This window comes from Sus scrofa, chromosome 1 (genome assembly GCF_054392235.1).
Source record: "Sus scrofa isolate SSC_HxYL_T2T_F1_AM1 chromosome 1, Sscrofa_HxYL_maternal_Yorkshire_Landrace_v2.0, whole genome shotgun sequence".
Taxonomy (NCBI): Eukaryota; Metazoa; Chordata; class Mammalia; order Artiodactyla; family Suidae; genus Sus; species Sus scrofa.
In genome coordinates this window covers 274,825,628-274,840,673 of record NC_139383.1, presented here as the reverse complement: position 1 = coordinate 274,840,673, position 15,046 = coordinate 274,825,628, and the positions used below count along the sequence as shown (strand labels likewise).

At 37.3% G+C, this 15,046-nt stretch overlaps 1 protein-coding gene across 4 annotated transcripts in view; it reads left to right on the top strand.

Moving 5' to 3' along the window:
- LOC146407216 (olfactory receptor 1N2-like) overlaps positions 1 to 15,046 on the top strand; it is a 204,885-nt gene that overhangs the window by 24,384 nt on the left and 165,455 nt on the right. The gene's annotated exons all lie outside the window — the stretch shown is intronic.

Sequence of the window (15,046 nt, the reverse complement as noted above, 5' to 3'; positions counted from 1 at the left end):
TCCATGGGTATCATGTGGTATGAAATCTGGAGAGACAGAAGAGGTGTTTTCCTATAGAAGCCATCATGGGTGGATCTCTCTGATTGAAGATTTTTAGTTCCTCTTCTGAGAAAACTCTGTGTCCTCCTGAGAACATAGCATAAAGCAGAGAAATATTTGCTTTTGTGTAGTTCAGGTTGTAGTTTTGGAGCTAGATCATAAGCAAACAAATATGTAATAGAATACCAGGTTGGGATACATTTTTTTAACAAAAGAAAGCAGTAAAAGAGGATGGAGGTGACTGGGGAGTGGAGATGGAAGTATTTTAGGTAGTGAAGTCATAGGACAGTCATTCTTTATCAAAGCAAATTCAGTTTTTATAATACCAAGGTTAATTTTTGCATTGTCTTGGATGGAAATCAGCATTGGCCAAAATAACCAGCAGGGCAAATCTAACAGGATTGTTGAATCTAGTTCAATAGTGTTTCTTTCCTCATCTGCAGAGAAAATGAGAGATTCATCTTCCTTCACTCATCTTCCTTCTCAATCTGCGCATGTCTTCCTTCTTTGGTAATTTTTTTCCTTTATCCCATGTCCTAAATCATATGTGTACTGTATGGGTGTCCATTGGTGACTATTCAAATCATGTTTTAAAAATTATTTTTTCATTTATATACTTATGATATATAGATGGGTATATTCATCACGTATATTTCATGTGTACATATACATACACACATATTTTTTCTGTCACTAGTTATCTAGTGTTTCTTGCCACCCTAAAAAATTATGTAATAAGGATCTTGTATTAGCTAAAGTGATTTAAATCAATTTTTAGAGACAGCATATTCACCCATACCTTGTGAATTACATATTACACAGAAATTTTCAAACATTTTGAGACATTGCTTATTTATATATTCTTGTGTACCATTAAAATCTACAGTAAAATATGTATATAAGCAAAGTGTTTGAAAATAATTTTTAGGGGGCAGCATGTTCTTTCATACATTTTATAAAGTATTTTTGTTTTTTTTTGTTATTTTTTTAATTTTTATTTTTAGGGCTGCACCTGTGGCATATGGAGGTTCCCAGGCTAGGGGATGAATTGGAGATGCAGCTGCTTGCCTAAGCCACAGCCACAGCAACACCAGATTTGAGCCATGTCTGTGACCTACACCACAGCTCCCTGCAAAGCTGAATCCTTAACCCACTGAGCAAGGCCAGGGATTGAACCTGCATCTTCATGGATACTAGTTGGGTTTCTTGCTGATGAGCCACAAGAGGAACTCCTCTTTCATACATTTTAAATGGACCTATTACATTGGAGTTTTTAATGGATTTAAAAAAAACTTTATATATATATATTAATTTATTAATTCATTTAATAAATACTTACATTTTACTTCAGAGTTAGTATACGTTTCGGACCTCAGTTTCCCCATGTGTAAAAATGGATACAAATATCCTCATTTTCATGAGGGTTTCATGAGATAACACAGTGAACATGCTTTGAAAAGAGATAGGCATTTTGTAAACACCAAGGAGAAGCCATTGATCCTCATCAGGCCCTGAGTTCCCTTCCCTTATCTGCTGTTTCTAGATATTCTCCAAATCAATTAATTCACATTCCTCACTGCCAAGTTGTCAGGCTAATTTTAGGATTTTGTTAAGGAACTTTTTTTTTTTATATTTTGAGCTCTGAGTGAATCAGTAATTAAAGTTTAATATAGTCAATATTTATTGAAAATTTATTACATGTCATGCTTATGCTAAGCATCTTACTAAATCACATACTAAGGAATTGTGAGGCATGAGTTTTAGGAGAATTATATTTACAGTGGTAAAGGGGTTTGCTTAAGGTCACTAAGGAAGTGAATCATGGGCAGGATTTGAAGCCCACTCTGATTTCAGTCTCACTCTAAACTTATGCTCTCAAGCATTACGCTAATCCTTCCTCTGGTTTTGGTATATTTACTGCCTGTCTCAATCATGCAAGGCACTGTTTTCCTCAATTTGATAATTTCCTGCATGAATTAACCTTCCATTCCCCTTAACTGACAAACTTTCTTCTCCCATATTCAGGATCACTCCTTGTAGTTGACTGAGAGGTGACATATCTCTCTTTGTCTTGGAGATGGTGGAATTTGAAATTTTGAATATACATGATTAACTGGCGCAAATCAGGCAGGAATAACTGGCCATGCATGTCCAGGGCATGTCTGGTGAGCAGAACCATGGTCATTAAGTAGACACTGCCTGGATTGAAGTTGAAAAGTAGGGGTTGGATTTGTCTTCCACCACCTGCTCTCATGCAGGTTCCTGATGTTTTATGAATAAGAAGGAAGATACCATGTCTGTAAAGCAGTTTATAACACAGAGATCAATACTCAAAGATGAATCATTTGTGAAAGGGTTGCTGGGGGAAAGTTGATTACAAAACTTAGTGGTGATTTGGTGAATTAATGAGATTGGATCCAGGTTGAAGATGTCAGGAATATCTGTGCTGACAAGGGGCAAAAAGCTGGAAGATTTTGTATCTGAGAATCAGGAAGAACAGTTCTAAAAGCACAGGGTGAGAGGCTGGAAATACCTTTATTTTTTTGTTTGTTTGTTTTTCTTTTCTACTGATGGGTTCTGCTTCCATCAAAACATATAGTATAGGTGGCCTAGAGTTTAAACTTGGTGGACCTAAAACCAAGTGTCAAATGGAAATTTTACTTGTACTTTATTTATGACTTATCAATCCATGAAATATTTGAAATTATCAAGGAAAAAAAGAGTAAGGTACCAATTTGATTTGGGGAGCCTCTGGGTGGCCAGTTCACTGAAGCTCACCTCCATGTCCAGATATTTTCTTTCCTTGCCAACCTCCCCAGAAGCTGATGGGCACCACATCTGATCAACAGGTACACATCTACTTCTCAGCCAAAGCTCAGCTTCCTCCTGTGTCTCCCATGGGATCCTGGGCTGATTGGAAAGAGAGAAGCAGGAAAGGAGGAAGGAGCTGATGTCCTCCTCCAAAGGAATGACATTTATCCTCCCCTGTCCTCAGTCCCCCATTAATTTCCTGCTGTCTGGTCTCCAGAAGACTGCTGCTTCTCCCAGATCCTGATCTCAGGAGGCAGAGATACTCTGACTGAGCAGGGAGGGTAATCCTGGTTCTGGAAGTCCTGCTGGCTTCCAAGGAGCTGGAGGTCGGCTCTGCTGTCCTCTTGGGGTATTTGTTAGGCTGAGGTTGTTGTGGTGTGATGACCTCTCAGAGGAGTTTGTCCTGGGATCTCTCCAGGCACAGGAAGCAAAATAGGAATCTAGGTTAGCATAGCAGACTCCAAGGGGGCAAGTGGATCCCCTAGGCTTCCTGCTTAGATGCTGGGATGAATCTCAGAGTGTCTCAACCCCATGGAAACATCTCATGTCACCAGGAAGCTGACATTTCCCCATGGCAACATCTCATGTGAATTGGCAAGTGTGAACCAATACTTACGTTGGTGAATATTTTCATTTTAGGGGATTCCAATGAGGACCAAGGTATATTGCAGAATCAGGAAGGTCCTAATTCAATATGGGGAGGTTGCAGTTTTCAGGGGATTCAGTGGGGGTTTATCAATGGTGAGTATGTGCTTTGCCATGTCTGGGGAGGTTTGTGCATAAGGTTTTTTGTATGTGGTGTGAGGTTAATACTATTCAATGTATGTTTAAAGCACAAGGTTAGGCAAAGTGTATTGTCATATATAGGAAAGGAGCTTTGGCATAAATAATGTATGTTTTTTCAGAGTTTAGGCTCAAACAGTGTTTTGCAGTTTAATGTGGATGAAATGAGATTCCCAATAGAAAGCTGACATCCTTACTTAGCAGTTGCTTTTATCAAGTTACTGAGCCTCCATGATCCTCAGTTTTTCATCAGCTAAATGAGGAATGCAACTCCTCTTTGCGCAAAAATCAAAAAGAAAATTTTGCTTTGATTTTATAGAGTTTATTTTATATTATGTTGAACATCATCCACAACATTATAGGAAATAAATCACATTCTGCTAGTGTCCTCAGAAGAAATCAGTGTCTTACACAACACACTTCTGCCTGTTTCCTTTCTACATATTAAGATGAAATACTATGGAGAGAGGAAAGTCCGGTGTTTGAGACCTGCCCCCTCCAATTACCCTTCACATGGCCTTGGTCTTTCCATTCATTTCTTCAACAATTTAAAAAAGAATTAGTTCCCAGCTGTACTGAGATGTAATCCTCATATAACATTGTTTAAGGTGTACAACCCAATTTTTTGAGAGATGTTTTTATTGCAAAATTATTACCACTATAATGTCAGTTAACACATGCATTTCTTCACATAGCTATAACATTTTTGTTGTAGTGACAAATTTTTAAATCTGTTGCAGAAGCTTTAAAACATACAACATAATCTTGTTAATCCTAGTCACCATGCAGTATGTTACAACCCCAGAATTTATGTACCATATGTCTGAAAATTTGTAACCCTTGACTACCTTCACCCATCTCTCCCACCCAGGACTCCTCTCTCATGGAATCCACTCCAAGTTCTTTTTTTTTTTTTCATTTGCACATATAAATGAGATCATACAGTATTTCTCTCTCTCTGACTTCTTTCGCTGACATAATGTTTTCAGGTTTCAATGCATTGGTATTAATGGCACAATTTCATTTTTATGGCTAAAGAGTATTCCAGTAATATTCACATTTTCTTTATCCACTCATCCATTGATGAACAATTAGATTATTTCCACTTCTTTGCTATTATAAAGTTGCAATCAGCATAGCAGTGCAGCTATCTCCTTGAAATACTGATTTCATTTCCTTATGATATATACCCAGAGGTAGGATTGCTAGATCATACAGTACCTCCATGTTGTTTTCTGTGTTGCCTTCCGTTTTCATTTTGTTGATACTATTTTGCTACTCAGAAGTTGTTTGGGGGAGTTCCTGTCAAGGCTCAATGGGTTACAAACCCAACTAGTATCCATGAGGACTTGGGTTCAATCCCTGGCCTTGCTCAGTGGGTTGAAGATCTTGCATTTCTATGAGATATGGTGTAGGTCGAAGATGTGGCTTGGATCCCTCATTGCTGTGGGTGTGGTGTAGGCCAGCAGCTGCAGCTCTGATTTGACCCCAGCCTGGGAATTTAATTCAGGTGTGACCCTGAAATGCAAGAGAAAAAAAAAGTGTGTGTGTGTGTGTGTGTGTGTGTGTGTGTGTGTGTATGTGTATGTGTTTGTTTTGCTTGTGTTCTGTTGTTATACTTGTCTGTCATATCCATAAAATCTTTGATAAAATCAATGCCAAGGGCTCTTTTCCTTATTTTCTTAGAGTTTTGTGATTTCTAACTTTACATTTGTCTTAATTTTTGTGAGTCATATAAGATAGAGGTCCAGTTTCATTGTTTAGCCTGTTATATCCAGTTTTCCCAGTACCATTTATTGAAAAGACTACCTTTCTCCACTGAGAATTCTTGGCTCCTATGTCAAATATTATCTGATTGTATATGTATGGGTTTATCTCTGAGCTCTTAAATCTGTTTCACGGGTCTGCATTTCTCTTTTTATAAAGGTACCATACTATTTTTATTACTATAGCTTTATAATATTTTGGAATCAGGAAGTGTGATATTTCCAGGTTTGTTCTTTCTCAGGATTGCTGTGGCTATTCAAAGTTGTATGTGGTTCTGTACATATTTTAGGATTTTTTTTCTATTTCTAAAAAAAAAATCCATTGCAATCTTCATAGAGTTTGTATTGAATCTATAGATTTCATTGGGTGGGTCTGACACTTCAACAACATTAATTCTTCCAACCCATGAAGAGGGTACAAGTTTTCATTTGTTTGTGTTGTCTCCAATTTCTTTCATCAATGTTTTCTAGTTTTCAGTGTATGGATAGATATTTTATCTTGTTAATTAAATTTAATTCTAGGTGGTTTATTGTTTTTGATGCTATTATAAATAGGATTTTTTCTTTGTTCCTTTACCCATTTCAGATAATTCACTGTTAGTATATATAAATGCAATTGATTTTGTATGTTGATTTGATCCTACAACTCTACTGAATTTGTTTATTAGTTCTAACAGTTTTCTGATGGAGTCTAAAATTTTCTTTCTATGCTATCATGTCCTCTGCCAACAAAGAGAGTTTCACTTCTTTTTGTATTTGTTTTCCTTTTATTACTTTTTCTTCCCTAATTGCTTTTGCTGTGACTTCCAGTACTGTATTAAGCAGGAGTATTAGAAGAATGGGCATCCTTTTACGTTCCTAATCTTAGAGGAGAATATTTCTATCTTTCACCACTGAGTATAACGTTAGCTGCAGGCTTGTCATATACAGACTTTACTATGTTGAGGTGTTTTTCTTTCCTCTGAGTCTGTTTCTGTTTGTTTGTTTGTATATTTTACCTCATTTCTTTTCTACCATACAGCACGGTGACCCAGTTACACATACATGTGTACATTTTTTTTCCTTACATTACATTTCATCATAAGTGACTAGACATAGTTGCCAGTAATACACAGCAGGATATCATTGCTAATCCATTCCAAAGGCAATAGTCTGCATCTGTTAACCCCAAGGTCCCAGTTCATCCCATTCCCTCCCCTTGTCCCTTGGCAACCACAAGTCTATTCTCCAAGTCCATGATTTTCTTTTCTGTGGAAAGTTTCCTTTGTGCTCTATATTAGATTCCAAATATAAGTGATATCATATGGTATTTGTCTTTCTCTTTCTGACTTACTTCACTCAGTATGAGAGTCTCTAGTTCCATCCATGTTGCTACAAATGGCATTACTGTGTTCTTATGGCTGTGTAGTAGTCCATTGTATATAATACCATATCTCACAAAACAGACATTTCTCCAAGGAAGATACACAGATGGCCATCAAGCACATGAAAATATGCTCAACATCCCTGATTATTAGAGAAATGTAAATCAAAACTACTATGAGATACCACCTCACACTAGTTGAAAAGCCATCATTCATAATTCCACAAATAAAAAATGCTGGAGAGGGTGTTCAGAAAAAGGAACCCTCCTTCCCTGTTGGTGGGAATGGAAGGTGGTACAACCACTATGGAGAACAGTATGGAGGTACCTTAGAAAACTATACATAGAACTACTATATGATACAGAAACTCATGGAAATATGTCCAGACAAAACTTTCCTTAAAAAAGAGGCATGCACCTGCATGTTTATTGCAGCATTATTCAGAATAGCCAAGACATATAAACAACCCAATGAGGAACTTTATTAATGTTTGTCTTTTCCTTCTTTCCTTCCTACCTTCCTTTTTTGTTGCCTTCCTTCCTCTCCTGTTTCTGTTTCCTTTGATTGCTCATTTCTCCCTCTTTCTCTTTTTTTTCCCTTTCTTTCTTTTACTTTTGTTCTTTTTTTCTTGCTTGCTTGATTGCTTGCTGGCTTCCTTACTTTCTTTTTTTTCTTAAAGTCATTCTAATGCTAAAATGTAACATTATGTGTTGAGCACTTTATTTTGACATGGTACATTAATCTTCCAAATAATGCTTTAAGTGGTATTTGTGTGTGGATGATAGACACAAACACTTATACAGTGTGACAGTAGAGCCATGAAAGGGGTATTGTTTTATTTTTTACTCTTTCCCTGCTGTCTATCATAATGTCTCCACCTTGTGAAAAAAGAGAATGAACAATTCCTTATTTCCACTGAAGGCTTTTATTGAAGTCATACACTTTCTCAAAGTGACTGTGTCAGTGTTCAGACAAATCAAGTTGCATTGCTTTCACCAGTATGGATGACGCATCAGTGTTTAAGTGCATTGCTGTTAGAAATGTCTGCACACTGACATGGTCATTCTGAGAAAGTATGTGACCATGTGATAACTGCTGTGCTTGTTACTTCTATTCCAAGAATTACCAATCTCTATTAATTTGCAGAAGATATAAAAACAGAGAATGAGGTGGGAGAACAAGACCCATTTATCCAAGTTCCTCCTCCTGGGACTCCCCATCTGGCCAGAGCAGCAGGGCATTTTCTTTGCCCTGTTTCTGGGCATGTACCTGACCATGGTGCTGGGGAACCTGCTCATCATCCTGCTCATCAGGCTGAATTTGCACCTCCACACCCTCATGTACTTCTTCCTCATATGCTCGGCCCTCACAGATGTCTCCTATTCATCTGTCACTGTCCCTAAAATGCTGATTAACATGCAGTCTCAGGATCAATCCATTCCCTATGCAAATGTTTAACACAGACATACTTTTTATAATTTTGATTGCATTGATATCCTTCTTGCAGTGATGGCTTATGACATGTATGTAGCTATATGTCACACTCTATGTTATGCCATCATCATGAGGGAGGAGCTGTCTTTCACTGTTGGCTGGATCCTGGCTCCTCTCCTGTGCCAGTGCCCTGACCCACACCCTCCTCCTGGCTCAACTGTCCTGTTCTGACAACATTGTTCCCCACCTCTTCTGTGACCTTGCTGCCCTATTAAGCTATCCTGATCAGACACCTTACTCAATGCACTGGTCATTCACTGTAGGGTTTCTGGTTCTCATTTTTCCAAGGGGACTCCTGCTCTCTTATAGCAGCATTGGGGTCTCAATCCTGATGGGCCCCTCTACTAAAGGGATCTGCAAAGACTTGTCCACCTGTGGCTACCACCTCTCTGTTGTGTCTCTGTTCTATGGGGCAAGTACATCAGTGTACATTTCCTCTTCATCAGTACATCATTGTTTCCATGATGTACACAGTGGTCTCCTGCATGCCGAACACTTTCATCTACAGCCTGAAAAACAGAGACATGACATTGGCTCTGGGGAGTTTTTCCAGAAACAGTAACCTTTTAGCCAAGAGAGAATCACTTAATCGTGTTCTTATTTCACTCACTTCCTTTGTTAGAAAAGCATTAAATAGTTCTGTGTAGAGCACCCATGTCTCTAGCACTTTTCTAATTGTCCTAAAAATGGTCATTGTTAATGGATCGATCTCTTTCACTTTAATCATATATCTTGCCCATTTGTTTTTCCATAATCCTACATATTATTACACTCAACACACATTCAATGTGTAGTAGTCAATGCACCAAACTTCTTTTGTATACGTATATATATGTATAAATTTTTTTCAATTTGTTTTATTATTACATTTGGCTATTTTAAAGTATTATTTTTAATATAATTTTTATTATTTTCCATTACAGATGGTTTAAAGTGTCCTGTCATTTTTCTCCTGTACAAAATGGTGACCCAGTTACCCATACATTTATACATTATTTTTTCTCATGTTACCATGCTCCATCAAAAGTGAACAGACATAGTTCCCAGTGCTACACAGCAGGATGTCATTGCCAATCCATTCCAAAGGCAAGAGTCTGCATATATTAACCCCTAGAACCCCATTAATCCCACTCCCTCCCACTCCCCCTAGGCAACCACAAATCTATTCTCCAAGTCCATGATTTTCTTTTCTGTGGAAAGGTTCCTTTGTGCCATATATTATATTCCAGATATAATTAATATCATATGGCATTTGTCTTTCTATTTCTGACTTATTTCACTCAGTATGAGAATCTCTAGTTCCATTCATGTTGCTGCAAATGGCATTACACTGTTAGTGGGAATGAAAGCTGGTGCAACCACTATGGAGAACAGTATGGAGGTACCTTAGAAAACTATAAATAGATCTACCATATGACCCAGAAGTCCCACACTTGAGCATATATCCAGACACACCTTCCTTGAAAAATACACATGCACCCACATATTCATTCCAGCAATATTAACAATAGCCAAGACAAGGAACCAATCCAAATGTCCACCGAGAGATGATTAGATTATGAAAAAGTGGTGTATATACACAATTTAATACTGCTCAGCCATAGAAAGAACATAATAATCCCACTTGCAGCAGTGTTTGGATTGCTTACATCTTTTTGAAGTATATATGTATTTTACGTTTTATTATGGTTTTATATTCTTGGGCATTTGCTTTTTGTTTTTGTTTTTTCTTTAGAGGCAGATTGCTTACTTCCTTTTATTTATTTATTTAATTTAATTTTATTTTATTTTCACACTGTACAACAAGGGGATCAAGTTATCCTTACATGTATACATTACATTTACATTTTTCCCCCACCCTTTGTTCTGTTGCAACATGAGTATTTAGACAAAGTTCTCAATGCTACTCAGCAGGGTCTCCTTGTAAATCTATCCTAAGTTGTGTCTGATAAGCCCAAGCTCCCGATCCCTCCCACTCCCATCCTCTCCCATCATGCAGCCACAAGTCTTTTTTCCAAGTCCATGATTTTCTTTTCTGAGGAGATGTTCATTTGTGCTGGATATTAGATTCCAGTTATAAGTGATATCACATGGTATTTGTCTTTGTCTTTCTGGCTCATTTCACTCAGGATGAGATTCTCTAGTTCCATCCATATTGCTGCAAATGGCATGATGTCATTCTTTTTTATGGCTGAGTAGTATTCCATTGTGTATATATACCACCTCTTCCGAATCCAGTCCTCTGTCGATGGACATTTGGGTTGTTTCCATATCCTGGCTATTGTGAATAGTGCTGCAATGAACATGCGGGTGCATGTGTCTCTTTTGAGTAAAGTTTTGTCCGGATTTATGCCCAAGAGTGGGATTGTGGGGTCATATGGAAATTCTATGTATAGCTTTCTAAGGTATCTCCAAACTGTTCTCCATAGTGGCTGTACCAGTTTACATTCCCACCAACAGTTCAGGAGGATTCCCTTTTCTCCACAGCCCCTCCAGCACTTGTTCTTTGTGAACTTCTTAATGATGGCCATTCTGACTGGTGTGAGGTGGTATCTCATGGTAGTTTGGATTTGCATTTCTCTTATAATCAACGATGTTGAGCATGTTTTCAAGTGTTGGCTGGCCATCTGTATATCTTCCTTGGGGAACAGTCTACTCAGGTCTTTTGCCCATTTTTCCATTGATTGATTGGCTTTTTTGCTGTTGGTTTGTATAAGTTGTTTATATATTCTAGAGATTACAGTCTTGTAAGTGGCTTCGTTTGAAACTATTTTCTCCCATTCTGTAAGTTGTCTTTTTGTTTTCTTTTGGGTTTCTTTTGCTGTGCAAAAGCTTTTCCGTTTGATGAGGTCCCATGGGTTTATTTTTGCTCTTATTTCTGTTGCTTTGGGAGACTGACCTGAGAAAATATTCATGATGTTGATGTCAGAGAGTGTTTCGCCTATGTTCTCTTCTAGGAGTTTGATGGTGTCCTGTCTTATGTTAAAGTCCTTCAGCCATTTGGAGTTTATCTGTGTGCATGGTGTGAGGGTGTGTTCTAATTTCATTGCTTTGCATGCAGCTGTCCAGGTTTCCCAGCAATGCTTGCTGAATAGACTTTCTTTTAAATTGTTTAATTGATTAATGATGTAATTCATTTGAAATATAGTTGACTAAAAATGTTGTGTTAGTTTTAAATGTAGTGCAAAGTGATTAGATCTTTTATATATTATGTAATATATGTTTATTTTCAGATTGTTTTTCCTTGTGTGTTATCACAAAATATTGAGTAGAATTCCATGTTCTATACAAACAATCCTTGTTAATTATCTATTTCATATACCGACTGTGTGTATGTTAAGCCCAAACTCATAATTTGTCCATCCCCCCTTTCCCCTTTGGTAACCATATGTTTGTTTCCTATGTCTGTATGTGTATTTCCATTTTGTGTATGATTTCATTTGTATTTATTTATTTTTTTTTTTGCATTTTAAGGGTTGCACCAGCAGCATATGGAAATTCCCAGGGTAGAAGTCAATGCAGAGCTATATTTGCTGACCTACTCCACAGCCACAGCAACGTGGAATCCAAGCCACTCCTGTGACCAATACCATAGCTCAGGGCAATGCTGGATACACAACTCACTAAGAAAGGCCATGGATTGAACACATATCCTCATGGATACTATTTGGATTCATTTCCCTTAAGCCACAAGAGGCACACCCTATATAATTTTTTTCAGATACCACATATAAGCAATGTCATATGATATATATTTGTCTGTCTCTGGTTTACTTCGATGAGTATAATAATCTCTACCACCATCCATGATACTACAAATAGAATTGTTTCATTTTTTTACAACTGAGAAATATTTTATTATATAGATGTATCACATCTTTTTTATCATTCATCTGTTGATGGGCTTTTGGATTGTTTTCATGTCTTGGCTTCTCACATTCCAAAGCTACAAACATTCAGTTAAGTTTCTAATGTTTCATTTTCATAAAGTTCACAATGCTTATCTTGTCAATGCTTGATCAAGTTAATAGAATAGTTTTGATGGTTGGCTGAAACTAAATGATCTTTAGTTTGATTGTGCTTTTGATAATAAGGGAGCTAGAATAGTCCATCCAATTACTGAATTTCCCCATTCCAGGAAGCCTATATTTTTCCCAATTAACTGGATGTTTGTGTTGAGACAAGTCTATAACTATTGGATTAATTTTAGTCTTGGAAATGAATGTCATGTTTCCCAACAGAGATGTCACTTCTAATATAAAAAAGTGCTAAATGCCTGAATTTATATATTTTTTGCACAAAAAAAACAGCTACTGCATGAATATTATGTGCAGGTAATTTTCTATATTCTGAGAATACAACTTTAAAAAAATATATCCCCTTGTAGAGTTTACATTCCAGCACTCCTGATCCAGCTCATCATGCTCCTTTTTGCCATATCAAGATTTAACCTTCTAACACACCATAAACTTAACTCTTTTTTAAAATATGTCATCATAGAACTGGGCTGAAATTTCTATGGTAGATAGGTTTATATGTCTGAAATAATTTCTAAGTTTTTGCTAGGTAAAAATCATCTATGAGTAAAGATGGTGTAAAACGGAGATCAAGAGTTTCCTGATGAGGCTCAGTGTAACAAATATGAGTAATATCAAATAGGACACAGGTTCAATCACTGACCTCAATTTGTGAATTAAGGATCCAGCATTGCTGTGAGATGCATTGTAGGTGTCAGTTGCAGCTGGGATCTGACTTTGCTGTGGCTGTGGTGTAGGCAGGAAGCTACAGCTCTGAATCTACCTCTGGCCTTGGAATTTCCATATTCTCCATGTGTGGCCCTAAAAAAAAAGGGGGGGAGGAAGGAGTGCTGGTATGGGGTTCATAATTTAACATCATGTGGTCTAGGTAGAGCTCATTGGGAGGGTAACATCCAAAGACATTAGTGAGGACAGAGAAGTGAGCCATGGCTGCCTGTGCAAAAGCATGGAGATCAGCACCTGCAAATACTCTGAGGGGAAGTGGTGCCTGGTTTATCCCAGGGACATTAATTGGGCCTCTGTTCCTGGGCATGACTAAGAGGGGGAGGATTGGCATAGGTAGCTACTGTGTGTCTGATCTGATCACTGGCCTTGGAACTTCCATATGCTACAAAAGAGAAGAAACAAAAATGAGAGTGAGAGTTTTATATCACAGAATTGTCTAACATAATTGTGGAGACTAGAAAGGGTAAATTCTGTAGGGTAAGTTGGCAGGCTGGAAACCCAGGGAATAGTTGCATTTGGAGACTGAAGGCAGGTTGCTGAGAGAAGTGCCTCGTCTTTGTGAGAGGCCACTCTTTTTCTTTAGGTCCTTAACTGACTGGATAATGGGCACCCTCATTATGGAGGACAGTCTGCTTTATTCAGAGTCTGCAGATTGAAATATTAATCTCATCCATAAAGATACTGGCATGGAAATATATTGTGTGTTTGACCAAATATATGGGTACTGTATCTAACCAAGTTGGCATATAAAACTAAGTATTATATTTAAGTTTTTTGCTGTCAGTCTGATTTGGGAACCAGCTGGAAGGGATTCAATAGAGGAATAATATGACCATACTTGATTTTGTTATTGTTTATTTAAAAACACCCAGAGTTTTAGAGTATAAATTGCATGCAATAAATTTCATATATGTAAAGTATACTCTTTGACTCAGAAAACTGAATATACAAATACCATATATCTAGCCATCCCACTCCTGGGCATATATACAGATAAAAGTACAATACAAAAAATACATGAACTCCCTGTAATCTTAGAAGCACCATTCACAATAGCCAAGACATGGAAATAACCTAGATGTCCATCAAGAGTTGAATGGATACAGAAGATGTTGTACACGTAGAGAATGGAATACTACTCATCCATAGAAAAGAATTCAGTAATGCCGTTTCTAGCAACAAGATGCAACTAGATATTCTCATACTAAGTGAAGTAAGTCAGAAAGACAAAAATCATATGATACACTTACATGTGGGATCTAAAATATGGCATAAAGGAACCTATCTACACAACAGAAGCAGATGCATATACATAGAGAAGAGACTTGTGGCCAAGTGGGAGAAGGGGGTGAGTGGAATGGATGGGGAGTTTGGGGTTAGTAAATGAAAACTACTGCATTTAGAATGGATAAACAATGAAGTCCTACTGTATAATACAGTGAACTATATACACTCTCTTGGGATAGACCATGATGGAAGATAATATAAGAAAGTTTATATATATACATATTTATCTGTGTGTATACATATACACACACACATGCAGACACATACACACACATGCTGTGTCAATTTTCTATACTTCAGAAATGGACACAACACTGAAAATCAAGTGTACTTTAATTTTTAATAAGGTAAAAAAATAAAGTATACCTTTTGACCAGCTTTGGCATATATACACACGCATGAAATTATCATCACAGTCATCAAGATGAGGAATTTACCTGATGTCTACCCTCCTGCGATCTCTTTTCTACTCCCATCTCTTTGCTCCTCCCATCTGTCCTCAGGGGAAACCACTATTCTGTTTCTGTCACATGGATTAGTTTGCATGTCCTGGAAGCTTACTTCAATGGAATAATACAGTTTGTGTTCTTTTCTTACTGTCTTCTTTCACTGAGTAGAATGTTTTGAGATGCATTCATGTTTTGCTGTTCCAGTAGTTCATTCTTATTGCTGAGTAGCATTCCATTGTATGGATATACCAGGGCTGTTGCATCCATACACTTTAAAAATATTTTTAATT